Below are 18938 nucleotides of genomic sequence, written 5' to 3'. Positions count from 1 at the left end.
GTTACTTTTATCATATTTGATTTTCATGCATAGAGGTATGCATAAAAGATTATTATTTTATCATATTTGATTTTCATGCATAGAAGTATGCATAAAAGATTATTATTATTTTTATTATAAAAGTGTTACTTTTATCATATTTGATTTTCATGTATAGAGGTATGCATAAAAGATTATTATTTTATTGTAAAAGTGTTACTTTTATCATATTTGATTTTCATGCATAGAGGTATGCATAAAAGATTATTATTTTATTGTAAAAGTGTTACTTTTATCATATTTGATTTTCATGCATAGAAGTATGCATAAAAGATTATTATTTTTATTATAAAAGTGTTACTTTTATCATATTTAATTTTTATGCATAAAAGTATGCATAAAATATTATTTTTTTATTATAAAAGTGTTACTTTCATCATAAATGATTTTATGCCTAAATTAAATGCATAAAAGAAATTCTTTTATATTAAAAGAGTGATTTTCATGATAAATGATTGTATGCATAAAAGATATTTTTTAGATTAAAAGAGTGATTTTCATCATAAATGATTGTATGCATAAACATATGCATAAAAGATATTTTTCTATATTAAAAGTGTGATTTTCATCATAAATGATTTTATGCATAAATAGGATGCATAAGAAAAATTCTTTTATTCTAAAAGTGTAATTCTTACTAAATTGGATTTATGCATGGAAAGATGCATAAAGAATTTATTTTAACCCAAAAGAGTTATTCTCATCAATTTTGATTTTATGCATAGAAAGATGCATAAAGAAATCTATTTTTAGTTCAAAAGAATTATTCTCATCAATTTTGATTTTATGCATAGAAAGATGCATAAAGAAATCTATTTTTAGTTCAAAAGAGTTATTTTCGTCAATTTTGATTTTATGCATAAAGATTGATTTTTAATTCAAAAGTGTCATTCTTATTTAAAATGAATTTATGCATAGGAAGATACATAAAAGATTGATTTTTAATTCAAAAGTGTCATTCTCATTTAAAATGAATTTATGCATAGGAAGATGCATAAAAGATTGATTTTTAATTCAAAAGTGTCATTCTCATTTAAAATGAATTTATGCATAGGAAGATGCATAAAAGATTGATTTTTAATTCAAAAGTGTCATTCTCATTTAAAATGAATTTATGTATAGGAAGATGCATAAAAGATTGGTTTTTATTTCGAAAGTGTTAGTCTCCTTAAAATGGAATTTATGCATAAATAGATGCGTAAAGAAATCTTATATCAAAAATAAGAATTCTCTTGTATTCTATAAATAGATATAAGGATGTGAAACGAATAAAATAGATGAAAATGAACGAGGAATAGATGGAGATGTATGAATGTGAATGTGAATGTGGATGTATGTGAATGTGAATGTGGACGTGTGAATGTGGATATGGATGTAGATATGGAATGTGGATATGGATGTATGTGAATGTGAATGTGGATGTGTGAATGGGGATATGGATGTAGATATGGAATGTGGATGTGGATGTATGTGAATGAGAATGAGGATGTGGAATGTGGATATGGATGTATGGATGTGAATGTGAATGTAGATGTGGATGTATGAATGTGGAATGTGGATATGGATGTAGATATGGAATGTGGATATGGATGTATGTGAATGTGAATGTGGATGTGTGAATGGGGATATGGATGTAGATATGGAATGTGGCTATGGATGTATGAATGTGGAATGTGGGTATGGATGTATGGATGTGAATGTGAATGTGGATGTATGAATGTAGATGTGGATGTGGATGTATGAATGTGGATGTGGATATGGATGTATGAATGTGGAATGTGGGTATGGATGTATGGGTGTGAATGTGAATGTGGATGTATGAATGTAGATGTGGATGTGGATGTATGAATGTGAATGTGGATGTGGATGTATGAATGTGGATGTGAAAATGGATGTATGGATATAGATGTGAATGTGGATGTACGAATGTGGATGTGTGTGTGGAATAATGAATGCAAATATGAATGTGAATGGATATAAAGTCGATATGACCGAATGGATGAGATGAGATGTCATGTGAATCAGAATGTGAATGAATAATATAAGATCTGAACAAATGAGATATAATGAGAAATGGATGTGATGAGACGTAATGTAAATTAAGAAAGATAGGAATGGATATTATGTGAAGTGAATGAATCTGATGTGATGGGATGGAAATTGATGTATCTGGTCAAGAATGGATACACATATGATTTAGAATTGGATTAAGTAATATGGATTGATGTGAAATAATGTGGAAAGACGAGAGTTCAACATAGAAACTGTATTTATGACCTGTTTGTAAATGACTATTTTATGTCAAGAATGCTGGGGAAGCATTTTGACCATCTTGTGATTAAGGTCGTGGAGACCTAACTGATAAAGTTGCAACTACTGGATGGAGAGTCAATGGAGGACGTCTCGCATAGCAAGGTCGGCCGAGGTCTTGACCAGCCTCGGTTCGATTTAAATGGTGAGCTTCCGGTACGGTGGATGAGGGACCAAGGAAGCGGCCTATGAGTGAAGCACTAGGTGACCTGCGAAGGATCCTAGAGGGTGCTGACCATATGGTGCTCGGGCTCTGGGTCGCGAAAGATACCCACATATGCGTCGTGGAAGATATTGGAATAAGGAGTAAGAGTTATTTTTTGAAACCGGGCATGGATCTGGTTGATTGACCTTGCTGGTCCTCAACAACGGATGAGTCCATGGCTCTTTTATATGGATCTGTTGGTTGATCTTGCTGATCTTCAACGGAGATTCCATCTTGATTTTTATAAGTGACTATATTGCTGAGTACTATGGGCTAGGAACTATCGAAAAGGTCCCTGAGTGAACAGGTGGTGAGCGTTCTGGTTGCCAATGATGCCATAGATACTCTGATGAAGGAATGATTGGAAATTAAGATTCAACCGGATATTTTGGAGGATTGTGATCAATGATACTATGGTTTCAGTAAATGATTGTTTTAAAGATGACTGAATCTGTGAAAAAGGCAATTTCATATTGGGTGCGTAAGTGGTGTGACTAGTTTTATGTTGCATGAACATCCGGCTAGGGGACCTGGGAACTCTTTTCCCTGGTACCCGGGACAAAACCTAATCAAATTCCTAATCGGATCCCATCACTACAGTGGTTGGGCGGTTGGCTAACCCATGGGACTGGATGGGGTTAGGCTGGACTGATGGATCCGTAAATCGAGACTCAATTTCTATTTAGTCCGATAGATGAAGTAAATCCCGGATAAAAATTATTCTATGGAAAAGAATCAATGGCTGTGCCTCTCAATGAGGAAAAAGGCGTTGATCTCTATAATCCAAGTACAGTCTTTTTCCCTGATCTGACTATAGGACTTACGGGTTCGGTCAGATGAGCTCAGTTAGTTAAGTCTTTTGACTACGTTAGGGAAAAGTTATCCTGGTGGAATCGCCCGTGCTTTCTGGGCAAGAGAAGTTTTTTCCGAGTTCGGTTTGGAAGAATCGAGGAATTAGTCACCTGTCCGGATATCCGTGGGGCGAGGCCCCGAGTGTGGGACCCTGCCCCGCGCAAGATGTGCTACTTCCACTGCTAGCACCCCAAATCCCTTGCGCGGTGGGAACATGGATCTCACAGTTGGTATCATAGCTATTTGGCTAATGAGGATCAACCGAGAAGCCAAATATGTCAAAAATTTATCAAGAGGCACTAAAAGGTTATAATTGTGTGATAAAAATTCATACAATTTGATATTCAAACTAAAATTCATAATTTGGTAATTGGGTCTTCAGATGGAAGTACCGCAATTGTAGGGAATCCCTGACTTGCTTGAGGCCTAGACATGATGGTATTTACCTTATAGTTCCAAGAACCATGACTACCTGTATATACTGACGGTATAACTGCAGCTCTTTACTAGTAGTATATACGAGTAAATCTAAGACTTGAAATTATAAGCATTAATACTATCCATATGATGAATTCAAATGTGGTTGATATGATTTTTAAATTCTGGTTGAGAACTGATGAATTGATTTGGATTCTGATTGAAAAATAATGATCCTTGAAAATTGGTTGGAATGTAATAATCTGAGCAAAACTGCAATGAGGATGAATGGGACGAGTCCCTGTGATGATGTTCTTAACTGGAATGACGTTAATGACTTCAGCCAATCACTATGAGATTAGTGGATTGTGCTGGCAGATTATTACTGTTAACTTTTGATCAGTGAATCAAGTTAAGGGTTGATAAATTAAAAATAAAAAAAAATGAAATCCCCACCATGGAGGACTAGTCGTTCAGATGGAAAAATTTAGTCTGATGGTGTTAAAGATATGAATGAGATATTCTGAATGAATTGTTACTTGATAATGCGTTCTATATGAGTATCTTTATCCCATGATTATGTGGGGAGCCGACCTATTTAAAGAACCCCAGAATCAGTTGAATCAAAAATCGGATTGAATCATAAATAAAGAAACTTAACAAGAATTTTCGTATTGATAGGAACATGGATCGAGGACGTCGTGGTAGAAATGTTAAACCCCAACTCGATGAAGAAGAACTCGACCTGGATGTTCGTAAAACTCTTCATAGTTCGCAGCCTGGACCTTTCAAGGGTGAAGGGGAAAACTTGGGTGAGACTGTGGAGAAGTGGATCGAATCAATGGAAGAATACTTCAATGTCACCGGTTACAATGAGAAGAGCAAAATGGCTCTTGCAAGGCTGAAGATAGTGGAGACAGCTAGAGTGGCGTGGAGAAACCACTGTGAGACAAACCGTCTCGATCGAAATACCCAAACCTGGACCGATCTCAAGGCTTACCTCAGAGAGAGGTTTTGTCCCCCAGGCTTTCTTGAAACTAAGATGAATGAGTTCTTGGAACTAAAGCAGGAAAACCGGACAATTGAAGAGTACCATCAGACTTTTTCCCTTCTCCTTAAATATTCCCCTCAATTGGATGAAGAGCAGCTGATGGCCAGGTTCATTCGGGGAATGAACAAGCCATTAGATACTTTAGTCAAGAATGGCAAACCTATTTCCATGGCCGAAGCAATTCGGATGGCAAAGGATTTCGCCAAAGCCTTTGATGTCAAAGTCCTGCCAAACCCAGCACCATCACCTTTCAAAAGGTTTTTATTCCCAGAAGGTGATTCCAACCTTCCTCCACCTAAGAGATATCAGGATCAAACCCAGGATATGGGAAGTTCCAAAATGGAAGAAATGTCCTTTTCCCGAAACTCAATCCCCTGGAATTCAACTTCAGAAGCTCCACCCTTGAACAAGAGAGTGAAATGCTATAACTGTCAAGGATTTGGACATTGCAGTATGGATTGTCCAACTCTTTTTGGATCAAGGTTTTCAGGGCAAGAAAGTCAGGGATCAAGATTCCAGACTCTAGCCCCTTTCGTCCAGAGTAATCATGGTTCTATCCGCCAAGATCAGGGAAATCCCAGAGGTGGTAGACCCTCTATCCAACCTGCAGTTTCAACCCAAAGTAATGCAAGACCTCCAATTCAGAATAGGGAAAGTCAAAGAAAGTTGTTCCCAAATCGGTCGTCCACTTCCAAGGCAGTAACGCTGGAAGTGATTGAAGAAGAAGAAGAAGATGAAAGAGATCATACTCCACCTGCGAGATGAGGACATCTCGCGTTTTTTAAGTGGGGTAGAATGTAAGATTCCTCCCCCAGCCTCTCAGGATGTCCAGTATCTTCCCATGTAATCAAATCCCTCTTCAGAAATATAAAAGATCTTGTTTCTACCAGTTTTGGCCTAGAGACAGAAAATGTTCTAGAAAGAGAATATTCAGATTTTAAATATTTTTTGATAGAAAAATACCTCATCTTATTAAAATAAGTTCCCCTGAAACAAAAGTTCAAAAAGATTTTCAGAAGGTGCATTAGAAATTAAGTATAATCTGAGGCATTATCGTGGGGGTGAAGATTTTTTCAAGATTTTAAATTAAGGTTCCTATGGACCAATAAGATTCATCCAAATGTAGGGAGGAGATAAATGAAAAAATAAAAGAAAAATCTCCCAAAAATGAGTAAATACTCACATAAGATGAAGAGTTAACTAAGGTCAAGGTTAATAATTAAAAAAGGGAGATATTTAGAAGTAATGATGCATTTTTGACACCTCTGCATGGGGGAATTTCCCTCATGAAGGAGGCGCCTATTTCACATTCTTGAATGAGTTTTAAACTCCCAAATAATGAGATATTTTCATCTCTCATCTCTCCTGTTTCAACTAGATCCAAAAAGTGAGCAAAACTGATCTAAAAATGGTCAAAAATTGACCAAACTGATCTGAAAAATTCTAGAATCAGTTTGCTTGGTTAGAGGCTCATTTTTTTTTATAAATAGAAGCCCTCCCCTTTGTTGAAACTTAATAGTGTTTTTGCACTGTTACCCTGCCTCTCCCAAGTGCCAAAAACAATGAATTTTACTCATAATTCATTAGTTTTTGACCTTCCCTCTTCCAAAAGATTGGTGGCCACTCTTGTCTCAAACAAGAGTTGAACCCTCAAACCATCAAGCCAAAGGAAAGCTCTCAAATTCATTAAGTAAGTTGGTGATTCTTCTCTTTTCCATTTATTTTATGGTTTTTATGGTTTTTTATACTTTTTGTCTTCTCTAAAATTGCAAGTGATGTTATGCCTCAGTACAAAAAGCATTCCCCTCTCTTCTCTAGTAAATCCAACCATTCTTTATCCTAAGTGAATGATTAATGAATAAACTCAAGTTTTTCATTATGTTTCTTTTAAATAAGTAGAAAAATGTTACTTTAGAATGATTTAAATACTCTTGTTGCATTTCTAATTAATTTTAGAGACTTAAAATTGAAAAATGGTCAGCCATACAAAGGAGGTTATGGCAAAAATTTTCAAAAATTTGGAAATAAGTATTATCTTTCATTATTCTAAAAGAGTAATCCTTATGAATTCTATATTCTAAAGTGTCATTTTCATGCATAGAAGATGCATTTTGATTATTTGTATAAAAAAAATTTAGTTTTATTATAAAAGTATTACTTTCATTATTATTAATTTTTATGCATAAAAGTATGCATAAAAGATTATTATTTTATTGTAAAAGTGTTACTTTTATCATATTTGATTTTCATGCATAGAAGTATGCATAAAAGATTATTTTTTTAATTATAAAAGTGTTACTTTTATCATATTTGATTTTCATGCATAGAGGTATGCATAAAAGATTATTATTTTATTATAAAAGTGTTACTTTTATCATATTTGATTTTCATGCATAGAAGTATGCATAAAAGATTATTTTTATTTTTATTATAAAAGTGTTACTTTTATTATATTTGATTTTCATGCATAGAGGTATGCATAAAAGATTATTATTTTATTGTAAAATTGTTACTTTCATCATATTTGATTTTCATGCATAGAAGTATGCATAAAAGATTATTATTTTTATTATAAAAGTGTTACTTTTATCATATTTGATTTTTATGCATAAAAGTATGCATAAAATATTATTTTTTAATTATAAAAGTGTTACTTTCATCATAAATGATTTTATGCATAAATTAGATGCATAAAAGAAATTCTTTTATATTAAAAGAGTGATTTTTATCATAAATGATTGTATGCATAATCATATGCATGAAAGATATTTTTTTAGATTAAAAGAGTGATTTTCATCATAAATGATTGTATGCATAAACATATGCATAAAAGATATATTTTTATATTAAAACTATGATTTTCATCATAAATGATTTTATGCATAAATAGGATGCATAAGAAAAATTCTTTTATTCTAAAAGTGTAATTCCTACTAAATTGGATTTATGCATGGAAAGATGCATAAAGAATTTATTTTAACTCAAAAGAGTTATTCTCATCAATTTTGATTTTATGCATAGAAAGATGCATAAAGAAATCTATTTTTAGTTCAAAAAGAGTTATTCTCATCAATTTTGATTTTATGCATAGAAAGATGCATAAAGAAATCTATTTTTAGTTCAAAAAGAGTTATTCTCATAAAGAAATCTATTTTTAGTTCAAAAGAGTTATTCTCATCAATTTTGATTTTATGCATAGAAAGATGCATAAAGAAATCTATTTTTAGTTCAAAAGAGTTATTTTCGTCAATTTTGATTTTATGCATAGGAAGATGCATAAAAGATTGATTTTTAATTCAAAAGTGTCATTCTCATTTAAAATGAATTTATGCATAGGAAGATGCATAAAAGATTGAATTTTGCATAAAAGTGTCATTCTCATTTAAAATGAATTTATGCATAGGAAGATGCATAAAAGATTGATTTTTAATTCAAAAGTGTCATTCTCATTTAAAATGAATTTATGTATAGGAAGATGCATAAAAGACTGGTTTTTATTTCGAAAGTGTTAGTCTCCTTAAAATGGAATTTATGCATAAATAGATGCGTAAAGAAATCTTATATCAAAAATAAGAATTCTCTTGTATTCTATAAATTGATATAAGGATGTGAAACGAATAAAATAGATGAAAATGAACGAGGAATAGATGGAGATGTATGAATGTGAATGTGAATGTGGATGTATGTGAATGTGAATGTGGATGTGTGAATGGGGATATGGATGTAGATATGGAATGTGGATATGGATGTATGTGAATGTGAATGTGAATGTGGATGTGTGAATGGGGATATGGATGTAGATATGGAATGTGGATGTGGATGTATGTGAATGAGAATGAGGATGTGGAATGTGGATATGAATGTATGGATGTGAATGTGAATGTGGAATGTGGATGTATGGATGTGGATGTATGAATGTGGAATGTGGATATGGATGTAGATATAGAATGTGGATATGGATGTATGTGAATGTGGATGTGGATGTGTGAATGGAGATATGGATGTAGATGTGGAATGTGGCTATGGATGTATGAATGTGGAATATGGGTATGGATGTATGGATGTGAATGTGAATGTGGATGTATGAATGTAGATGTGGATGTGGATGTATGAATGTGGATGTGGATGTGGATATGGATGTATGAATGTGGAATGTGGGTATGGATGTATGGATGTGAATGTGAATGTGGATGTGGATGTATGAATGTAGATGTGGATGTGGATGTATGAATGTGGATGTGGATGTATGAATGTGGATGTACGAATGTGGATGTGTGTGTGGAATAATGAATGCAAATATGAATGTGAATGGATATAAAGTCGATATGAGCGAATGGATGAGATGAGATGTCATGTGAATTAGAGTGTGAATGAATAATATAAGATCTGAACGAATGAGATATAATGAGAAATGGATGTGATGAGACGTAATGTAAATTAAGAAAGATAGGAATGGATGTTATGTGAAGTGAATGAATCTGATGTGATGGGATGGAAAATGATGTATCTGGTCAAGAATGGATACACATATGATTTGGAATTGGATTAAGTAATATGGATTGATGTGGAATAATGTGGAAAGACGAGAGTTCAATATAGAAACTGTATTTGTGACCCGTTTGTAAATGACTGTTTTATGTCAAGAATGCTGGGGAAGCATTTCGACCAGCTTGTGATTAAGGTCATGGAAACCTAACTGATAAACTTGCAACTATTGGATGGAGAGTCAATGGAGGACGTCTCGCATAGCAAGGTCGGCCGAGGTCTTGACCAGCCTCGGTTCGATTTAAATGGTGAGCTTCCGGTACGGTGGATGAGGGACCAGGGAAGCGGCCTATGAGTGAAGCGCTAGGTGACTTGCGAAGGATCCTAGAGGGTGCTGACCATACGGTGCTCGGGCTCTGGGTCGCGAAAGATACCCACATATGCGTCGTGGAAGATATTGGAATAAGGAGTAAGAGTTGTTTTCTGAAACCGGGCATGGATCTGGTTGATTGACCTTGCTGGTCCTCAACGGATGAGTCTATGGCTCTTTTATATGGATCTGTTGGTTGATCTTGCTGATCTTCAACGGAGATTCCATCTTGATTTTTATAAGTGACTATATTGCCGAGTACTATGAGCTAGGAACTATTGAAAAGGTCCCTGACAGGTGGTGAGCGTTCTGGTTGCCAATGATGCCATAGATACTCTAATGAAGGAATGATTGGAAATTAAGATTCAACCGGATATTTTGGAGGATTGTGATCAATGATACTATGGTTTCATTAAATGATTGTTTTAAAGATGACTGAATCTGTGAAAAAGACAATTTCACATTGGGTATGTAAGTGGTGTGACTAGTTTTATGTTGCATGAACATCCGGCTAGGGGACCTGGGAACTCTTTTCCCTAGTACCCGGGACAAAACCTAACCAAATTCCTAATTGGATCCCATCACTACAGTGGTTGGGCGGTTGGCTAACCCATGGGAATGGATGGGGTTAGGCTGGACTGATGGATCCATAAATCGAGATTCAATTTCTGTTTAGTGCGATAGATGAAGTAAATCCCGGACGAAAATTGTTCTATGGAAAAGAATCAACGGCTGTGCCTCTCAATGAGGAAAAAAGCGTTGATCTCTATGATCCAAGTACAGTCTTTTTCCCTGATCTGACTATGGGACTTACGGGTTCGGTCAGATGAGCTCAGTTAGTTAAGGCTTTTGACTACGTTAGGGAAAAGTTATCCTGGTGGAATCGCCCGTGCTTTCCGGGCAAGAGAAGTTTTTTCTGAGTTCGGTTTGGAAGAATCGAGGAATTAGTCACCTGTCCGGATATCCGTGGGCGAGGCCCCGAGTGTGGGACCCTGCCCCACGCAAGATGTGCTACTTCCGCTGCTGAATCCGGGGGGACAGGGATCTCACATGAGTTCACACATACATCCATGGTTTTGAGGATGAAACCTCATGGGTGGGGATGGTTTGTAACAAAGTGGAAGTATCATGTCTATTTGGGCCCAAGGCCAAGAATAAGTGTATGTATAAGGGTCAAGAGTTAGGAAATAAGTTGTCCATGCCTATGGACACTTTTAAGTGTAATGTGAAAGGGGAAGCCACATAGATAAGTGAAAATGGTGAATAATCATGAAATGAATCATTTGCTATTCATAATTACAGTTCACTAATCCTAGCTATGGTGGCTTCTCCCTTTTGAGAAGAAGAGTGAGCTCTCCTCCATGAGTGCTATCGTGCAAACTCTGGTTAATGAGTGTTCACCTTTCTTTCACATACTTACATGATGAAAGTAGCGAAAAAGTGATTAAGCTAATGAAAAGATAATAACAAGGCTAGAGGTTAGATCCAACAACACACATGCATTTGCATTAGATTGGGTGCCTTTTTAAGTAGGCTAGAGTACATCATCACTAGCACCTTGCTTTGCTCGATCCATTGCTGCCTAATCTAACCCTAACATGGCTCCCATGATTGTAGCTTCCACCTCCCTTGATTCAATGCTTCCACCTCCCTTGATTCAATGCTCCTTTAATGCTCATAGTTGACTATTACCAACCTACTAGGGCACTTATTCTAGGCACCTTCTTTTGATGCTATCTTGGGCTAATTCTTACCCACCCATTTGTCATGTGACATTTGATTTCACACCCTTCTCATGGTTTCCTAAGGTTATATGCTCCCCCTTAATGCCCAAATGGTTACACACTTCATCTCTCTTTTCTCAATAGATGAGCACAAGGAAATATGTATACATAAAAACTAACTCCAATCTTAATTATTAAAAAAATTAGCACCTCAAGTGAGCATGGCTTTCATGAGATATCGGTATTGGACTTTACTAACTTTAATTGTGATGAAGTATTTTTTAATGAATATAGAAGGCTTTCTAATTTCAATTGATTCTTATTCAATATTGGTACTAGAAATTTACTTCCTTTCAAAGATTATCCAATCACATACACCCACCTTGAAAACCAAATTTATAACACTAAACCATTCATTTTATATGCTTTTGATAATCCTAAGTTAGCACAAGTGAATTAATCCGAACAAAAAAATCAAACCTATCCAAACAACATAACACACTCGCGGCACAAATCAACCTAATGTACAATCTCACATTCAAACACAATTCCAAAGTTCAATGAGTCACTTAATCACCATTAAAGAAAATGGACCCGACCTAAATTTCTTTCCCCAAACCATTTTCTTATATCCTCCTCTCGATAGTACCCCATTTCCTTGAGTATGGATAATCCAATATATGATTCTCTCTATGTTTCCTTAAATAGAGAACCTCAATTGTTTTCTCTCACAAACACAATCTAATATCCAATCAATCATAGTCCAAAATCATCCCACATTTCAATATTCATTCTACATACTCCAATTCCAAATTCACACCCTTTTCAAATGTGATGTTAATCCCCTTGATCACTTTCTCATACTTTACAATTCCAATACATTTTCTTCCTCCATCAATCATGACACATCCATTTACATACATACTTTGTGGAGTATTATTTAATTAAAATTTGTAATTAAGAAAGAGTGGACTAAAGAGATGCATACATGTCCATTTACAAGCATACTTTGTGGAGTATTTTGTAATTAAGAAAGGGTGGACTAAAGAGATGAAAATGGAAGATGGATGCATAGATAAAACATACATATGAAGTGAAGATAAAATCTTACAAATTTCAAGTTGAAGAACTTCAATCAATATTTAAGAAAAGTCCCTAGGTAAGATACACTTTCCAATTGAAAAGATTAAAAGGAGTGGTGATCATCAAAGAAGATTTGCCAATCTCTAACACATCCAAATGAAACTTATAATTCTATCCCAAACCTCTCTCATAACTCACAGAAACATTTAGGTTTTTGATGTGTTGTGTATGGTCAAGTTGTGAGGCCTGGTTGTGATTTGATGATGCTACCTTCTCCTTTTGTTTACAAGCCACAAATAGCTATATTAACACTTAACAATGGTTTAAATACAAAGATAATCACCTGTCATTATGCTTTTTCAACACAAATTCAAAACCACAAGGTTGTGACTATGCAAGTGGTATATGGATGAAGACATTTTTATCAAAAGTTGTTTGCAAAGACACTTGTATGGAGACAATGTCAAGTTTCTAAAAATCCTATAATTTAAAAAACTTTCCTAATAAAACCGATCCTTTTTTAGGCCCAATTGAGTTAATTTAAGACACTTCTGCTTATATTCATTTTTCTCACTGATCCCAAATGAGCCTAAATCCAATCTTATTGATCAAGTCCTTTGTTTAGAGTCAGTCATATTCCTTATATAACACAAGGCAACAATCAATCAATTGTGTTTCTTAAGTGTCCTAAGTGTCTCAAGTTGGTGTTACCATGTTAAGCATATCTTAACATTCCCTAGTGTGTCACGGACCTTAGGATTTTCCACCACACTAGGTATGTATAATTCTAATATTCTACCCAAAGAGATGGTAGCTACACATGGAAATTTTGACCTCTTTTTCTCCCCTCTCAAACAAAAATGGTAATATATATTACTTTCTAAATCCTTGTGGGTGCTTCTAAAATCTTTGTAATACACACAGGGTAATATGTATTACTTTTGTGGGTGCTCCTCTTCATGCAAAAAGTAATATATATTACTTTTGTGATTGACCTACAATGCTTACCCATCCTCTTCATGGGCAGAGTGGATGCTCTTTTGTCTTGCTAGTGTATTTTGAAGGGAAACTATACACACACATGCACCACCATTCACAAGCTGTGGCTACCCGCAAGGTTTGAATCTACCAGCTCTTGCTAGAATATCAAACTCCTCTACTAACTAGACTCGCAAACATTTCAAAAATAAATGAAAAATGCAAGAAGGAACACACACTCATCACTCCTTTACAGAGGGAGGGGGAGGAGGAATCAAATTCAGTCCGGTGTGGAGAAAGGTCGCCACAGTATCCACCCTACTCTAACCCCACCCCTTAACTTCAAACACTTTAGCAATGTTTTTTAGTGCAACATTCTAGGCCTGTGTAAGCTTGGTCTAATTGAATCTTACAAAGAAAACCTAGTCTATGCAAGGCTTTCTTATAACAGATTGATGATGGCATGGACGAAAGAGATTTGAGAATTTGATTGGGATTTTTAAGATAGTGCACTAGAAGTTCCAAACAGGATCTTTAACATTTGAGTCCTAGTTCCTCTCTTTTTTGGGTCTTCTCTTCCCAAATGAGGCAAGTCTTATATATGTTTGCCTCTGAAAAAAGGGATCCCAATGACACCTTTCTTCCCATTGCTAACATGATAATTTAAAACTGCAATGCTTATTGGAGTCATTTGAGAATTCCAAGCCATTTGTGTCAATAAAACTCTTAAGGATATCATGACTCCCTACTCCCAACACACAAACACACACACACACGCACACATGCACGCACACGCACATACCATACTACTTTCATGCGTTAGCATATCCCTAATGTTCATTTTGCACCAAGATTTAGCTGGGTTTTTACATATAACTTCACTCGTTCTCCTTTGTTCATGCCATCTATCAAAGCTTGTATCAATGAGAATGCATCCAACTTTTGCTCCTTTCTATCCCTTTGGCCTCGAATGATGGTAAAAAACCTCTAATATAGTACCCCATTGACACATCAAATACACTGAATGGCATACAACAAGCTTCAGAGGTACACTGGTAGCTTATTAATAGGTCATTATGTATTAATATATAGAGCAACCACAACTCAAGGTTCCATTTGAAAAGCCTTCGAAATACTATTGTCGTGTATATTTTTGACATGAGAACTTCCACCAGCAGCACAAATTAAAGAGCATACAAAGCATGTCCTTAGCACCAAGAGCAGGCTTAAGTGTCTTCAGCTTGATACCTGAAGACACTTGGGCAAGGGTAGGGGAAGAGAGGCAGATTTCAAGTATTGCCTGGTGGAGTGGAGCTTCTTTTTTATCCTCCTTACCACCATAGACCTGTAATTGCAGGCCATCACCACCCATGCTGCTGCCTTGAACTTGCTCAGAGAGGACCTCAGCTTCTCTGACAAGGTCTCTTCTCTTGTGAACTTGTAGCCAGTGTGGAGATACAACTGCCTGTTCCTGTAGCTCTCGTACCCTGGACACTGGTAAAACTCGCCATCATCCCAACCGTAGGATGGCACTTCAATCAGGCTGTGGTGTTCCAATCTTTCCTCATTGTAGTTCTCCCCATACCTTGTGCTGTATGAGAAATGGGAGCTCACCAGGCTGGCTTCCATGGCCTACACCAGCATATTGATGCAGATTAAGATCTTGATTAACCAAAAAAGGTAAGCAGCTATTCAAATTCTTTAAAGAAATTGTTGATCTCAGAAGGCAATGAATCCCAAAACAATCATAATGAGAGGGCAAAGCTACCAGGTGGCTAATCACTCACTAGCAAAGCTAAACCAAACAAACTATTGAAGACAACACCTCACTGCCATAGCCATATCATACAACCCAGGATAACACCATAGCCATATCATGCAAACCAACAACGGCACAGGGCCTTACCTTGATGGCTACATCAAAACAACCCAATCAAGATCAGAGGGTCTCATCATCCAAAAACCACAATTTGGGACAATTTGGGTAAAAAGAGGGCTCATAAAACCCAATATATCACTTAAGTGAAGCAAATCAAGAGGTCCTTGATGCAATAGCTAAAATCAAACCACCCAATTCAAAAGAGAGAGGGCCTCACCACCCCACCTAACTATAACCTTAAAAATGACTGAAAATTCAAAAGAAAGAGTGCCACATTAATACAAAATACCTGAAATAAGATTAAAATCAGGCAGCTCAACTTTGCTTAGGTAAATAGAGGGACCGCCATAGCTTGTATCAGAGGAGGAGGAGCCCAAACGAAGAGCCAATAAAGCACTAATCAATGGTTAAAACAAGAGCCCAATAGTAATACTAGTATTAAGCATGCAGAGCCTTGCATGACACAAAGCTAGACTGGATCCGGTAAGCATAGAATGTAAAGGAGAGGAACCCTAAAGACCAACAAACAAGCTCGCAGAAACCCAAAACCCAGAAATGAGAAAAGAGGAGACCCTTTTGTGTACCTTGCTGCAGAAAGAGGGCAACCAAGGGGGAGGGCGCGAATTCTGAAGATCAGAAAGCCATCAAGAGCAGCACCGATCAGCAAGAAGGGCTCCTCCGCGGCAGGGGAAAACACAAGCTGTGGAGGGGCGCAGCTGTTGCTTTGGAGGCCTGTCTGCGGCGTTTGTGCCAGTCGGGGGCAGGAAGGCAGCCCACGATTCCGCGAGGCCGCCATAGCTGTCGCCTCACAGTGACTTTGAAAAAGCAAAAATGGACGTTTCCTCATACAGTGACGGTCTCACACTTTCTCCCAAGTACATTGACCCATAACCATATAGTTTTCTCACCAATTTGAAGAAAAAAAAAAAGAAAAAAGAAAAAGTCATGGTACAATTATTTATAGGTTGGCAAATAAAAATATATTGGGTTAATATTTCAAGTTTTCTATCGTATGCACTTTTGGAAAGTTTCTCTCCGCACTATTATTATTTTACACTACACTCAATTGTCACTATGTGGTCATCTCATTTTGCCGTGCGACACGAGTGTACAGACAAACAGACTGCTGCCACCCCACAGCCCCAGAGCAGGTCCCCCACTAGTCTCCATAATGCACTCAAAACTAGTAATTTTGCTTGATTTGTTTTAGAAAAAGCTCAACTTTCCTATCTAAACTAGCCCAACATTTTTTGGAGATCCCACTAAAATAGCCATTATTCTAATGTAAGTTCCTTTTGAAAAGCTTAATTCAAGCATTTGCTGGTGGCTATAGCACCAGGCTTGATTTTCAACGAGCACCCCTGCCCTTCAAAATTGACGAGTTTGGTGACATATAGCAAGTTTTTTTTGTATTTTAGTGTATTTTTTTACGAGCACTTTAAAATTTTGCAAGTATTGTACGACCAAAATTTGGGCAGCACCACACCACCACTTTCAAGTGTATGTGTGTGTGTGTGTGAATAGGCCCCTGGAAGTTTGTAAACACCCCTACAATGCTGAATTTTTTTCATCATCTCTGTAAAAGTATTGAAGATGAAAAAATACTTTTTGTCTTCCATGATCTAAAACATAGTAAAATTTAAAGTCACATTAAAAGTATTGAAGATGAAAAAATACTTTTTGTCTTCCATGATCTAAAACATAGTAAAATTTAAAGTCACATTACAATATGAGATTTAAAAATCATTTACAATCACTTTTGCCCATTGTATTCAAGCAGTAAACCTACTAATTATGTACTTGCGTGCTGTTGTGACATTGCCCCCACCCGGGCCCACCCTTACACTTCTGCCATGTGGCTAGAGAGAGGAGATACAATTTTCTACCACATGGCTATAGCTCTCGAAATAGTGTGAGTTATAGTGTAGAGATAGGATTCTATAAGAACTATAGAAGGAGGACATGCACTCTGACCAATGGTGGCTTTATATTTGACCTATTGAGAGGACACTTCAAATTTAAGTTCATGTGACTAGCATGACATGCTACCTTTTTTGTGTGTGTAGGACAATTTTTGCATTGTGCACATGTGCACACGTGTACTTTTTCTCACATTATGCTAAATCCTTTTGCATATATGCATATTCTCTTTTTAGATTCTCACCTATAAAGCTTATACATTATAAAGTGTTATATATATATTCACTAATTTGTTGGACACTACTAAACTTCTCACTATGTCCCTCTACTCCTATGCTTGCCCATTCCTATACAACCAAGATGCTCTTTCATTCCAATGGAATATGTGTCTTTATGTGATGGTTCCACAAAAAAACAATTACCAACAACCGCATATTTCAAAGCATGTATAGTTGCCATGTAAGGCTACCACTTGAAAGAGAAGGCTACCACTTGATTCTCACTTATAAAACTTATATGTTATAAAGTGTTCTACTCACTAGTTTGTATGAAACTACCAAACTTCTCACTATGTCCCTCTACTCCTATGCTTGCCCATTCCTATCCAACCATGACACTTTCTTCATTTCAGTAGAATGTTTCACTTTATGTGATGGCTCCGCGAAAAAACAAACAACCACATTTTTCAAAGCATGTACTTAATAATGTTGTGAACATAAACATATAGTTTCTAGAGAGATAAGATGGGCACATTTTGATTCTTTTGTTAAGTTTTTTTAAAACAAACAAATATGTGTAGTCATTGTCTTGGTCGATAAGTTTGTTGTGGACACTTCTTCAAACCTAGGTGGCATGCAAATCGATTTTGAAGAGAGCCAACATAAATATCATGAGAATATGGTAAGAAACACATACTACCATAAAAACATGACTTTACAAGGAAAAAAGATAATTTATTATGAGTTAGGTTTTTTTAACCTTTACTACAATCCAAAGAAAACTCTCACTTGAGAAATATCACTCTCAAATGTAGCTCTCTCAATGGCCAAGAATCTAGCGTAATCATGTCAACACGTTTTGATTTCCCATGTAACAGTTAGAATTATCATGTCATGCATATAGTAAAGGTGATCCTCTATGGAAATGGACATTTTACTTGTCTATAATATTTTGGGAGGGAATGTTCCTAAGAATGTTGCGTAAGATTCCCTCTTTATAACAAAGGAGTGGTCACCTAAAAATTGACCACTTCAGGGGTGTAGTAAGTAGATGGTTACCAAATTTATAAGGTTTCAAGAGGGATTATACACAAAAAGTGTAGGAGAAGAGGAGAGGAGGAGGAAAGGAAATAGATCAAGGGAGAGGATAACCAAACTTTGCTATGAATATTTCGAAAAACCTCCCAAAAAATACATGACTTTATGGTTAATGTGACCCATTGGATTCATACAAAGCTTAGACTATCAAAGTGTGAAAAAGAAAAGAAGGTGGTTGATGCCTATTTCCTTTTTGTAGGGGCTCGGTTGGGGGGTGGAATATGTGTATGTTATTAATATGATAAATAACATATAACTATTGTGATTTACTAGATAACATTAAATGGTAGTGGTAGCTCATGGAAGGTT

The 18938-nt window shown here is 36.0% G+C and overlaps 1 long non-coding RNA gene across 1 annotated transcript; it reads right to left on the bottom strand.

The window, feature by feature from the left end:
• Positions 1 to 14574: 14574 nt before the first annotated feature.
• Positions 14575 to 16245, bottom strand: LOC147615227 (uncharacterized). Its single transcript, XR_015262785.1, has 2 exons — positions 15978 to 16245; positions 14575 to 15146 (listed from the first exon to the last, which is right to left on the bottom strand). It is a non-coding gene; the product is annotated as an uncharacterized LOC147615227 (long non-coding RNA).
• Positions 16246 to 18938: the final 2693 nt, after the last annotated feature.

The sequence above is a fragment of the Cibotium barometz genome, chromosome 40 (genome assembly GCF_041138505.1).
Source record: "Cibotium barometz isolate CiBa-2024 chromosome 40, ASM4113850v1, whole genome shotgun sequence".
NCBI classification, from domain to species: domain Eukaryota; kingdom Viridiplantae; phylum Streptophyta; class Polypodiopsida; order Cyatheales; family Cibotiaceae; genus Cibotium; species Cibotium barometz.
This window is presented reverse-complemented; position numbering and strand designations above follow the sequence as displayed.